The sequence below is a fragment of the Spea bombifrons genome, chromosome 1 (assembly GCF_027358695.1).
Source record: "Spea bombifrons isolate aSpeBom1 chromosome 1, aSpeBom1.2.pri, whole genome shotgun sequence".
Taxonomy (NCBI): Eukaryota; Metazoa; Chordata; class Amphibia; order Anura; family Pelobatidae; genus Spea; species Spea bombifrons.
Window position 1 is genome coordinate 120,074,147 of NC_071087.1, and position 12,208 is coordinate 120,086,354.

The 12,208-nt window shown below is 36.7% G+C and overlaps 1 protein-coding gene across 5 annotated transcripts in view; it reads right to left on the reverse strand.

Annotated features, from left to right (window-relative positions):
• The window catches only part of ARVCF (ARVCF delta catenin family member), a 247,836-nt gene that overhangs the window by 134,814 nt on the left and 100,814 nt on the right, over positions 1–12,208 (reverse strand). For all 5 annotated transcript variants that reach the window (XM_053471261.1, XM_053471240.1, XM_053471231.1 and 2 more), the window contains exon 4: positions 5,586–5,643. The gene's annotated coding sequence lies outside the window, so the exon portion shown is untranslated. The remainder of the gene's footprint in view (positions 1–5,585; positions 5,644–12,208) is intronic.

The window sequence follows — 12,208 nt, forward strand, 5'->3', positions numbered from 1 at the left end:
GCTACGAACAGGTTAGCGTAGCTCGGTGCGAACCTGGTGCCCATTGCTGTTCCACAAAGTTGGAGGAAGTATTCTTCCTCGAACCAGAAATAGTTATATTTCAATATGTAGCTAATACATTCAAGGATGAAGGACCTCTGTGTTGGTTTCATGTTAACATCTCTGGATAGGGTGTGATTGATTGCATTGATTCCTTGTTCGTGATTGATGATGGTGTATAAAGACGAGACGTCCATGCTTGCCCATATCCATCCGGGGGACCACCTTATTTCTCCAAGGGTGTTTAGAAGATGAGTTGTATCTTTTAAGTATGCCGGGATCTTCGTGACATATTTTTGTAGAAAAAAGTCTACATACTCTGATGTATTGCACGTTAGGGAGTCAATGCCACTGATAATAGGTCTACCTGGTGGTTTTTCTACATTTTTGTGAATCTTAGGAAGGAAGTAGAAGACTGGTAGTCTCGGATGTTCCTTTTTTAGGTAATTGTGTTCCTTCTTATTTAGAACTCCTTGTTCTAGGCCCTTATCTAATATATCATACAGTACTGTACTATACTCTTTAGTAGGGTCCTTACTTAGTTTCTTATAGGTGGTAGTGTCTTCCAGGATCCTCTTTGCTTCTAGTATGTAATATGAGCGGTCCATTACCACCGTGGCCCCTCCTTTGTCTGCCTGTTTTACAACTATGTGATGTTTATCTTTGAGGGAACGTAGGGCTTGTTGTTCATTTTTACTTAAATTATGTGTTTTGGTTTTGTTCCCTAATTTCTCCATGTCTTTCAGAATCAAATCCGTGAATACACCTATGTGTTCGCTCTTTTCGTTATAAGGATAGAACTTAGATTTCGGTTTAAGTTCTGTATGTGTGTATTCCTCTCCCTGGTCATGGTTGTCATGTGATGTAGTGACAATGTTGCTATTAATTCTATCTGTTTTGTTGAAAAATCTTTTTATTGTCAATTTTCTCAGGTATTTTTGAGTGTCTAAGAATAGTTCGAACTGGTTGGGGCCTTTGGCCGGGGCAAATTTTAAACCTTTTCTCAACAAACTAATTTCATTTTGTTCCAAAGTGACTGATGATATATTGATGATCCCTTCCTTTTCTGGTATTAGTTCCTGTGTGTGTGTTGTTGTCTTCCTTCCTCTGCCCCTCTGCCCTTTTTAAACTAAAAACTTTTAAAAAAGGAGGTCTAAACATGGAATTGGACATCCTAGCACACATATAAATTAATAAATAGATTACATTACTCTAAAATATATAGATCAGACATATACATCAACACATACACTTGAATGAAATAGACACCAGAAATACTTTTTATTTATTTTTAAACCTTTATTTTATTTCATTTTTACATAGAGGTTCTACAAGGATATCTCACTGATTACAGTACATTTGTTAAAATTCATTCATTTCCCAGGTCTGGTTAATCTATGACCTTCTCATATAAAAAAACTTTGTTTCAGTTATATTCGTAAATTCATGGTATATATATCCCATTCTGGGTTTTCGGTAAATAGCCTTCCCCCAATACAGATAAAAACGGTAGAACACCACCTTCCAAACGGGAAACAGACCTACAAAAAGGGAAAAAAACACAGAAATAGAACTAATACATTTCCCGATTTCCACTCGATTAGAAAGAAACATCTTTATGTACGCTCTCCGGCTAATAACCTTTATCTCTCCGTTTACAAAATCGGATACCTACCCTTAATCAACGCGATATGAATGAAACGAACGAAGGAGGCTGCACTAGACGGAGGAGGCGGCACCAAACAGATGATATTCCATGAAACGAAGGAGGAGGGAACAACGAAGGGACGCAAAGAGGAGGGTTTATGCTGACGTCAGACGCACGCAGACGTCAGGAACTAAAGATGGCGCTCCCCTTACACATAAAAACACCAACGAAACAACACGAAGAATACTCCTGAGGAAGCCGCATTTGAGGCGAAACGCGTAGAGGAACGGACGGTTTGAGCTCCCGTCCCTAGACTTTGGACTTTCACTACTTTTTATTTCATTTTTTATTATTTTAACAATTCTAAAAAAACGGTATAGGCATAGCCTATACACATAGTGTATTTTATTACCTTGGGCACAAGCCCAGAATAAATTTGTTTTTTATATATACATACTTATTCGTGGTGGATCAATTCATATACTACTCCCATACACAAGCACGTGACCGGGAAGGATTGAGGACACCAAACTCCTACACGCCTGACACATCGGTGGCTAACTGTAAGTGCAAATCTGTTCTGGCGTGCCAGACCCTGCTGAAAATACCACACCATTGTGTCCTTTATATCTTTGTTTTTTCCACATATGCTTCTCACACGGAACGCGGTGGTAATACACAAGGCTTGATCATCTCATTTAAAGTGTGAGTGCATACACATCACTTTTTATACCAAGAGGCAGTTTTGACATACTACACTATCATAAGCATTTTGTTTGTTTATATTTCAAATCGAAAAACCGATCAAAAACACAAGCGCCCCCTAGTGGACCAAAATTATCTTTTCTAACACCGGGAGAGTGTTATTACGGGTTTGCAGCTGTGTATCCGGTTTAAAAGAAAGGAAAGTATCTTTTGTTATTATTTTTCTTGTACACTTTTTTGACACTGGTTTTCTCACTATTTTTTGCTTCTATAATCAGTATTTTACACCGGTGTGGAGGGATTTTGCCCCACTCTTCTTGGCAGCATGGTTTTAATTCAGCCACACTGGAGGGGTTTTCAGCATGAACCTTCTTTTTAAGGTCATGCCACAGGTTCAAGTCAGGGCTTTGACTAGGTCACTCTAAAGCCTTCATTTTGTTTCTTTTGAGCCATTCAGAGGTGGACTTACTTGTGTGCTTCACATTGTTCTACAAAAATACACTATTTGTCTTCTGAATGCCTTATTCAGTCTAATAATTCACATATTTGTATCACATGTCCTGTGAAATGCCCGACACCTGCTTTGTGTCTACACCTGCCTACTGCTTTACCACTGCTATTAATGTATTCTAGTCAGTTGCCTAGTTAACTTAAGGGGTAATCATACCTTGCCCATCTGCCCTTGACAAAATACCCTATACACCCCTAGATCACTGCCCTCTTAACTGGCCCTTGTGAACATATACCTTAAGGGAAGATAATTCAAAATTGTCAGGTGTATTGCTTCAATATGCTGATGACAAGGTGTATTGGAACACTTGTATAACTGAAGACATATGTGTAACAGTGTTATGTTCCAGTGCCGCAAACTCTGTCTGGAGGTGAAACTCCCAAAGAGAGCATCTTGTTACTATCACTCTCAGCTACTCAAGATGAATTAAATCAATTAGCTTTTAATATAAATAACCAAATAACTAATTTGCAGTATACATTTCTCATCTGGCTCACATTTCATAGGAAGTTTTGGTTGTGCTTTTCCTAATTTAAATTTAGCAATAATGTTGCTGTTCTCTGGCAGCGCTGGATCACTGTGTACCCAAAAATAGTGGCAATGAAGGCAGAGACGTATCTCGACTTGTTGGCTCGTATCCCGTGCTCAACAGCGTTTGTTAATGAGACAATAAATTAGAAGCCATTTCTGCACTGGCTGGCAGACTGTAGAGAGCTGAGTGATTCAATGCAACCTCAAGAACTGTTAAAATGTGATCTCATATAATAAAGATACACAGGTTACAATAAGCCAAATAAAAGTATGTGGCTTTGGTGTCATTCTTATTCAAAAAATGACCTGGGAGATTTTTTTGTAAAACCCGCTTTGTCTGGCTGCATTCATGTTATTTCTGTCTGCCAAGTTAATCCATTTTCTCTCGTATCCCCCTTACCCTTTCCACAGCACTCCCCGTTTCCTCAAACTCTTTTATTTGGCTTTAGCACTTAAATAATTACCTCTTCCTCTATATATTTGTTTCTAAACCTTTTTCATAATATCTGCAAGCCCAGCTCTGTCTATTTTGCTAATTTGACCATATGTGTGATGGTGGTAGGGTTCTCTGGTAGTGGGCATTCAACTGTGCCCATCAAACACAGATCAGCACAGGATGAATCCCCATGGCCATATTCTCCGTTTAAAGAGGCAAGCTATAGCATATAATGTAAAGGCCCAACGTTGGGCTGCATTGAAGCACACTAGATAGATATGCGTCACCAGTAAAAGTACATGCTAGTTCTCAGTGGTGAATGGCATCATGATTGAAAGTATGGGGAAACAGTTGTCCTTGTATATACTTTAAGCCTGGAGGGAACATGGGTCATGTAGCCTGTTTGCCCCTTCCCTCAAAAGCCACGTTTGACACGTAACTCTAAGGCAGAGGAGGACAAATGGCTGCAAATATGTTTGGTCCATTTCCAATATGATGCCCATGTGATGCCACATTTATGACACAGGGAGTGTCTGTGTTCTGATACTCTGTATACTTGTTTCTCAAATGCATAACTCTGTGGAAGACGGCATCACCTTATGTCATGTTAGAAAGCATAGTTCATTAGAGAATGGAGAGTAAAAGCTATGTGATTAGTGCACTTTAATGTAGTGATACTACACTTCTAACTGCTCCTGAGCAAGAAGCTTAGAACTTACAAAGAAACTTATATCTAGCTTACAATTTTATAAATCAGCACTCATTAGCAAAACACAAAAATATCAGTAACGGCATAATTAATACAGCTAAATGCACTAAATCAGACCCAATTCATATATCTGCAAGAAACCCAGCTGGGTCTGTTCATTCAAGCTGCATCAGGCTCTGGAAATCTGTCTTTATGAAACATGCCTTATACAGAAAATTCTGTTCTAGAATCTAAAACACAACAGCTGAGTTGTGTATGGGTCTACAAAAATAACTTTCTGCTCCAACAATTAAAGTAATCTCTTATGCCTGGAAGCTTTCTACCACATATGAGCCGACTCTAAGATTCTTCAGATATTATTATTATTTATTATTATTATTATTATTCATAGGACATCACAAAGATTCTATTGCTGCCATTTGTTGATGGCAACTAAATGGTTCTAATAACAGTCCTAGTAAAGGTGCAAATATATTCTTAATTAAGTCACCTGCCTTCAAACAAGGATTTAAGCTGCGATAACCAACTGCAATGCTCTGCTCAAGTACCTAAGGGACCCTTTGCGATGGGGGCTCCCACTGCTTTAATGGGCAATCAGGATTTAATGTATCTGGATGTTAGGTGCTTAGTATACTACCAGCGCAGAAGCTTCCGCAATGTACAAGGAGGAATAGAGCCAAGCAACCGGTTTGCAGATTTGTTTAGTGTGCATGTATGGACTTTTCCTTGTATGGGGGGGGTGCGATTTAATATAACATTTACCATGAAAAGTTTTAACGGAGTGAAACAAGACTGGACTCACAACAGCACTCCTGACAGCAGTTAACTCAGGATACTGATGCCGTAGACATCCATTCCAAATACTAAGATAATAATACTATTTAGTACATCCTTTAAGAAATGAGGTACATCTTGACCTTAGCAGGTAAGTGCACTTGTAGATCTTATCTAACCAAATAGGACAAGGATATTTTCTCAAATTATTATTGAAAATAAAGTAGCGTACCTTATTTTATTTTTATGTTCTCCAAGTTCTTAGCTTTCCATCTCACAGGCACCGATACCTATCAAGCAAGAGAACAGATATTGCATCACAATATGAAATATATGCACATTATGAAACATCATAAATGTAAATACTGGAAATTAAACCTTCTGCTATAATGGGCTTACACTATAATAAACCTTTCCTGCGGCAAGTAAATATGGGCTGTGAATCTGAAACTCTTACTGCAGCAAGCTTCAAATTCATTTTTTAACCAGCATTGCAATTATTATTTTGAGAGCGGCAACATTAAGAAAAAAATGTTAATTGTAAATATCACGCAAACAAAATTTGTTATGGCATAATACTTTGGCCAAGCACTATGATTGCAAATTTTAGTCCCAAGTTATGCTGGTTTCATCAAGTTAATTGTATTTATTTAATTGCTAACCCATTCGTGGTCCTGGACATTTTAGGACAATACAGTCCACTAGCCAATGTACCTTGCCATGACCCCAAGCATCAATAAATGTTCTGATATGATACTATACCACGTAGTTCTTTGCCAGACAGGAATGAGATCAGCAGAAAGCTACATCTGCCGCTACTAAACAAGTGTTCAATAGCTGCTCCTCAAGGCAATACTAAAACTCCAATTATATAAAGGGGTACAACTATCAAAAATATAGGGTGTCAGAGGTCTGATTACCAAAGGTGGAAAAACACAGTAAGTGGAAATCATTAGTTTCCTCCCATTATTTTGACCACTATGCAGCTAAAACTCCATGTACCATCTACTATTTTGTACAATGGCAATTTTAATCTTATTGTTATTTTTCACTCTCCACTATCGTAACAACCCTACAGAATCTGATTGCACAATATAGGTAAAATATGAATATGTTAGTGTTTCAACATTTTTTATTTTCATGTCTTCAAGCATTTACAAAGTAGACATTGGATTGAGTTGCTGATGCAAAAGAAAGAAAAACATATGCTTTCTGTTAAGCTATGATAGATTTATTTCAACATGTATCATTTCCACACAGAGCTTGTAATAGCTGTTATCAGTAAAGTGAACGTATGTTAGTTGTACACATCATGAGCAGAAATGTGATGTGATATAATGTATAATGGATCATTTTCTAACTCAAGGCTAAAATCAGATAGAAATATATTACCAGACTTTTTTTCCAGGCACATTTAGCCATAAATACAACAAGAGACCCCCAAGAAATGAACATATATAACACAAAGTGAATGGCATAGGTAAGGAAAATAGACACGTCGTGTGTCTACAGGAAATTCTAGTTTTGATATATTTATTTTCCTGCCCTAGCTGTTTTCTAAACTATGCATGTTTCAAAAGTAGACTGCGAAAGAATGAAAAAAAAAAAATTCTGCCCTTATCACAGCTGTAACCAGGGCTTCTTGGCACCTGGGGCACAGCCAAAGGTTCCAGACGTTAAAAGAATTGGAGCTGGGTGCACGGGCAGGGGCATTCCCGTCTAGTGACTCAAACATGCCCCTCACCTTGTGGTGCCTGGGGAAGATGGCCGTCATTCCCCACGGAAGTTACAGCGCTGGTTTCTATGGCATGAAAAAGTTAATAACCGCCTAGCAGATGATATATACACTTTATACATTCACTGTGTTGTTTAAAGTCATTTTTTTAGATTGAATTCACTACAATCAAGGGAGCACTTGCTAATCTGGAAAGTGAGGAATGCTTATTAGTTGTTATTGGCAAGACAGCTCTCTATGGAGCCAGCAGTGCCTGGTGAACAGCCTGCGGTAAAGAGAATTCTCACCTTTCCCTGCGTGACACAAAAACTTTATTGTTTATTGTTCTGCAAGGAATGTGAAACAGTGCCAAGACACAAATTACTATGCTGGACTAATTAGATTCATATAATGAATATAAACACAAAGTATATGATGCAACGGTGCCATTCAGCGCGGAAGAGGATGAATGTCTCTCGATTCCAATGTATCCCCCGCCCCCCTCAAAAAATCAGTTTAACTCAAGTCACCCGCCAACTTTATTATGTAGAAATACACATATTAAAGGATGCATTTATTTTTACATCACCATTAGCAGTAAACTAGTGGAAAGGCGGTAACGATTGATGTCATTCATTTTCCGCCTCGCACAAAAGGCAGAGTTAGTATCATCTAAGCTAAGAATGGATGATAAATACAGTAGAATTGTTACTTTTTTATAAGTGAAAAAAACCAGAACATATGGACTTTAAATACAGCATTTGATCCCTTGATCACAGCAGCTAGGATATCCGGTAACATTTGGCATAGTATTACCTTATATTCAAATACGCTATGCATTTACTCAAATGTTATACTGTGTTATTGGCCCCTATCAGAAGTTGGAGTCACAATTGGGAACAGACAGTAAAGCAGCCACACTGGACTCTTACTAATAGGACCACAACATTTCTGTGACATATCCCATTACATTTTTGATTAAAGTCAACGTTGTTAACAAACAGTGTCCATTTTACCTACGTTAAGCAAAAACAAAACATACAAAAATGTAAATCTCTTCCTGGTGAATCCTATCAGATTCCATTAAATGTTATACACGTCTTGCATATTGCAATTACCATCCACAGTTCCACTTGATGTGGATATTATTTACATTAAATACTCCACATTTTGGCTATGAATATGTTGGCTCACTAAAAAAGACATCGCTATAAGCATAACTTCTAAATACTGGACTCTTTTCCAGAACCAATAAAGCAATATCCATCTGTGTGTTATTATCTGGGATTTAATTACAAAGATGTATTGAACAAAATAATTTACCCAATTGTTCTTTCAAAAATATCCAGCTATAACATAAACCAACATTTTAAAACCATCATTAAGCCTGTTCTGTGCACATTTTTTTAGTTAATGTTTTTTCTAGGGTTTTTCCCACAAAAATACTATTTTTCTACATTTTCAAGTGGTAGGTAAATGTATCTCTCATGAGGTTCTCAAACAAGATACATAAGTTTGCCCTTCTCATCTTTTTTGCTTTACACTTCGGCAAAGTAATAAGGATTCGGGATGCATAATGTTAGTATCTTAGGACCATTTCTTTTCTTTCGTGTCAGCACTAGGGACTTAATCTTAGCACTTCAAGGTTTCCTGTTCCAGCACAGATTGACTTTGACTTGGTAACAACTTAGCTAAAACTCGCTTATTGTCCTTCTCTTGTTTAATTAACTTGAAAAAGGCGAATTTTCTGTAAGCAGTTTCGTCTCTGTGCTGATGTTACCTTTGAGGGAAAGAAGTGAACGGTCGAAGAGCATCTGGGTGAATCGCAAATGAGAAGACACAAATCTCAGCGGGCTTTTTTTTTATAGGAAGAACAGCTTATCCTCTTGATCCTTTTAGAATGAGAACTGAGAATCTGAAAAGATGAACTAGCCACAAATAAATAGAGCACTAATCAGGGTAAGATACTGCTAGGAGTCGGTAGAGGCTACATGAGCCCAGTGCTAATGTATGGCTTTACACATGCAATCAATCTCCCAGCTTGGCTCATACTGGTATGTTGGCTTTTGAGTTATCATAAATTCTATTATTCTTGAGGCCTCTGGTACGTCAAAATACAAACATGAGCTGTGACAGCCATCCTAGACTTTCATCTCTTTAAGCATCAATATAAAATCGATAAGCTGACATTCCTAATTGTGTAGAAAGGCATTTGTTACTGCATAAAAACGTTATCTCACGTCATCCAATATATGATATTTCCAGTATTCTCTCCACACAGAATGGATTTTCACAAAAAGATTAATCCATGACGACCGTTTGGATTAATTTAAAAACGCTTGTTTAATGTCAGTATAATCAATAAATTCTAAAGAATATCTGATAAGGTATAGTGGTAACCACAAGTAGTTCCAGCGAGTACTTATTTATACTTCCTCCAATACTCGAGTTTCCAATAAGTAGCTTAGGGAACTGTGCTGTCTAGGGAATCTCTCATTGATAGTAGGGACATATCAGATATCATTATTTGCAAGTTTCAGCAACGTGGCACAGTAACACTTGCAATGATATTGGGAAGCACAGGCACTCGGTGGGTCAAATCACACTCCATAAGCCTGAGAGAAGTTATCGTATTTGTATGTAGAGATTGAGCAACTGATTCTACAGGTAGGTAGATATGTGGTAGGTGGGACGTGCTGGTTGGTAGACAATCACCTTAGAAATAGTGATATAAATTGGTATAAAAGTGGGTGGGAGACAGGGAATTTGGATATATAGGTATATAGCTACCTGCACACAGGATTTGATAGCACACATTACCGGTAATTTAAAAGTAAGTAGATACCAATCCTGTTTGTGTCCTGTACCTTCCTCCGTGTCTTGAATAAATCTGGTATTTAATTACCATCCTCTGTCAAAACTGCTTAAACGTTTTAAGTCACATAGATGTATAGAGAAATGCATCACACTAGCTCAAAGAAGGGTTAAATTAATGTGCAGTTGAGTATATATGCTCCATATCCTACATATATATTAGAATTTAATTGATGATATATAATTTATATATTCAGCTTTTCATATTAACGGTTCCTAGTTCTCATGGTCTTTTAAGGTCCCCAATTTCTGGCAGTGAAGTCATTAATTATTAGGGTAACAAAGGACTAAGCAGCATTTTTAGGGAGTGATGGTTCATATCCGGACCTATCCTTTAATACATTTATTGCTCCAGTATTAATTTCCTTCGTGTTTTTAAGACGCCATTAGCTTGGTGATTTTTGTGAAGTCAATACATTTTAATCTGAAACTGAGCAGCAATTATTATGAAGGGAACAAAAAATAAATTAAATTTATAAATATTGCCATGAAGTTATGAAGGAAGGCAGGAATGAATATCTTTGTGATAAGTATTTATCCAATGAGTTTAGCTAATTAATTTTTCGTGCACCAAAGCACTGTGCACCCTCTCATAAAAAAAAAAATCAAATAACAAATAAACAATTTTGCAGATTTTCCAGCTTGTTTGCTTTGTATACAGATTGACTATATAATGATGAAAAGGCATGGAAAATCTATAATGTGATTTATATTAATGTTATTGAAAGTATTTTGTGGCATGCTTTGCTGCTTTTACAGGTAACCTTTAGAGAGATCCTTCTACAGACAAAACCTACAATTTTAATACTTGCATGTTCCATTTAAAAAAAGATAAGTAAGGTTGTTGTACCCCTCCTGCAGTTACATATAAAAAGTGATTTTCATGAAAAGTTTTAAAAAGAGGTCTTATCATCATAGCAACGGCAGTAACAGTCCAATCAGGAAGGACATTGTACTGGTTGCTATGGTGACAGAATTACCGGTAGTGGCTTTGCAAGCATCTGGATCCTAGGAGTTGTAGTGCAATTGTATGGCGAGCAAGCTATATACTACTTACAGCAAATTGTGAGCAAGTTGAATGTTGAATAAATTAATTACTGCATTTAATCTAAAGGTTAATATTTTATAGAATCGAACGTGTAATGATAATGAATCTTTTAAATAATTTACTTTGCTTATATTCCACAAATTAATGTATTGCTAAGGTTTTCTTCATATTAACAAAAGATAGAGTATGTCATAAACCCACTTAGTACTTCTCTGGTTTAGCTACTTTAATAGGAATAATTATTGAGAATAATTTGTTTACCACTTTTAGTACTTTAAGCAATTTTCGCAATTTTGCCAGGTTCGACATGATCTAACAGATGCCTTTCACCATTTTTTAGTTTATTAATCAGGTAGGATTTATCTAATTAGGGTCTGTTTGTAGTGCGTTCTATGCCCTTTTATGCTAAACTGTTTCCGATTTTGTAGTATTAGATTAATTGGAATTTTAACTGTATTTTTCATAATAAATGCAGTTTCGGTTTATATACATATACTGTATATATTTAACAAATACAATGTCAATTGAGTCCTGTATGAAACATAACGGGTGCAGATCTAAGACACAGAACCTAAAGCGTTAAAAGCAACTGATTACTGTTAATTCTTCTCACCATACATGCACCACAATGGTGATGACCAGGTAGCCCCAATTTCTTTTTTTTTCCTCTAGAAATGTCCCTTGATTTAGGGCTCTGTCCTTGGATACATTTGATCCGAGGAAATGTTGTTAATGTGTTTATCATTCAGTTTCATTTTTCTAAACAACCTTTAAAACATAAATGGTAGTCTATTTAATTTTTTTTATTGTGTCAGAGGAATGTATTTGCAATAGACATCATATACAATAAAATGCGAACAATCGTAAACATGTCAATACAATGTGTAGGCAAATTGAAATTCTGCTTCCAATAGAGTGAGGCATTATAGCTGAGGCATATTGCTGTTCCAGAAAGCCCCATTAGATTAGTGTAAGACATAAGTACGGAATAGAACAGAATAAAACAAAATAAAGTACATAAATGATAACCAATGTAAAAAACACAAAATGTCCTCTGATTTTATAACATGTCTGTCCAGCATAATTTAATGTGTTAAAAGACTTCTTGGACCCTTGACTGATTTGAGTATACATTATACAGGGCTAGCCAAACTCTTCCTGTAGCAGAAGCTCACTCAGGTTGGCCCTTTACAATGTAAAGTGAGTAAAGGAGCTGAAA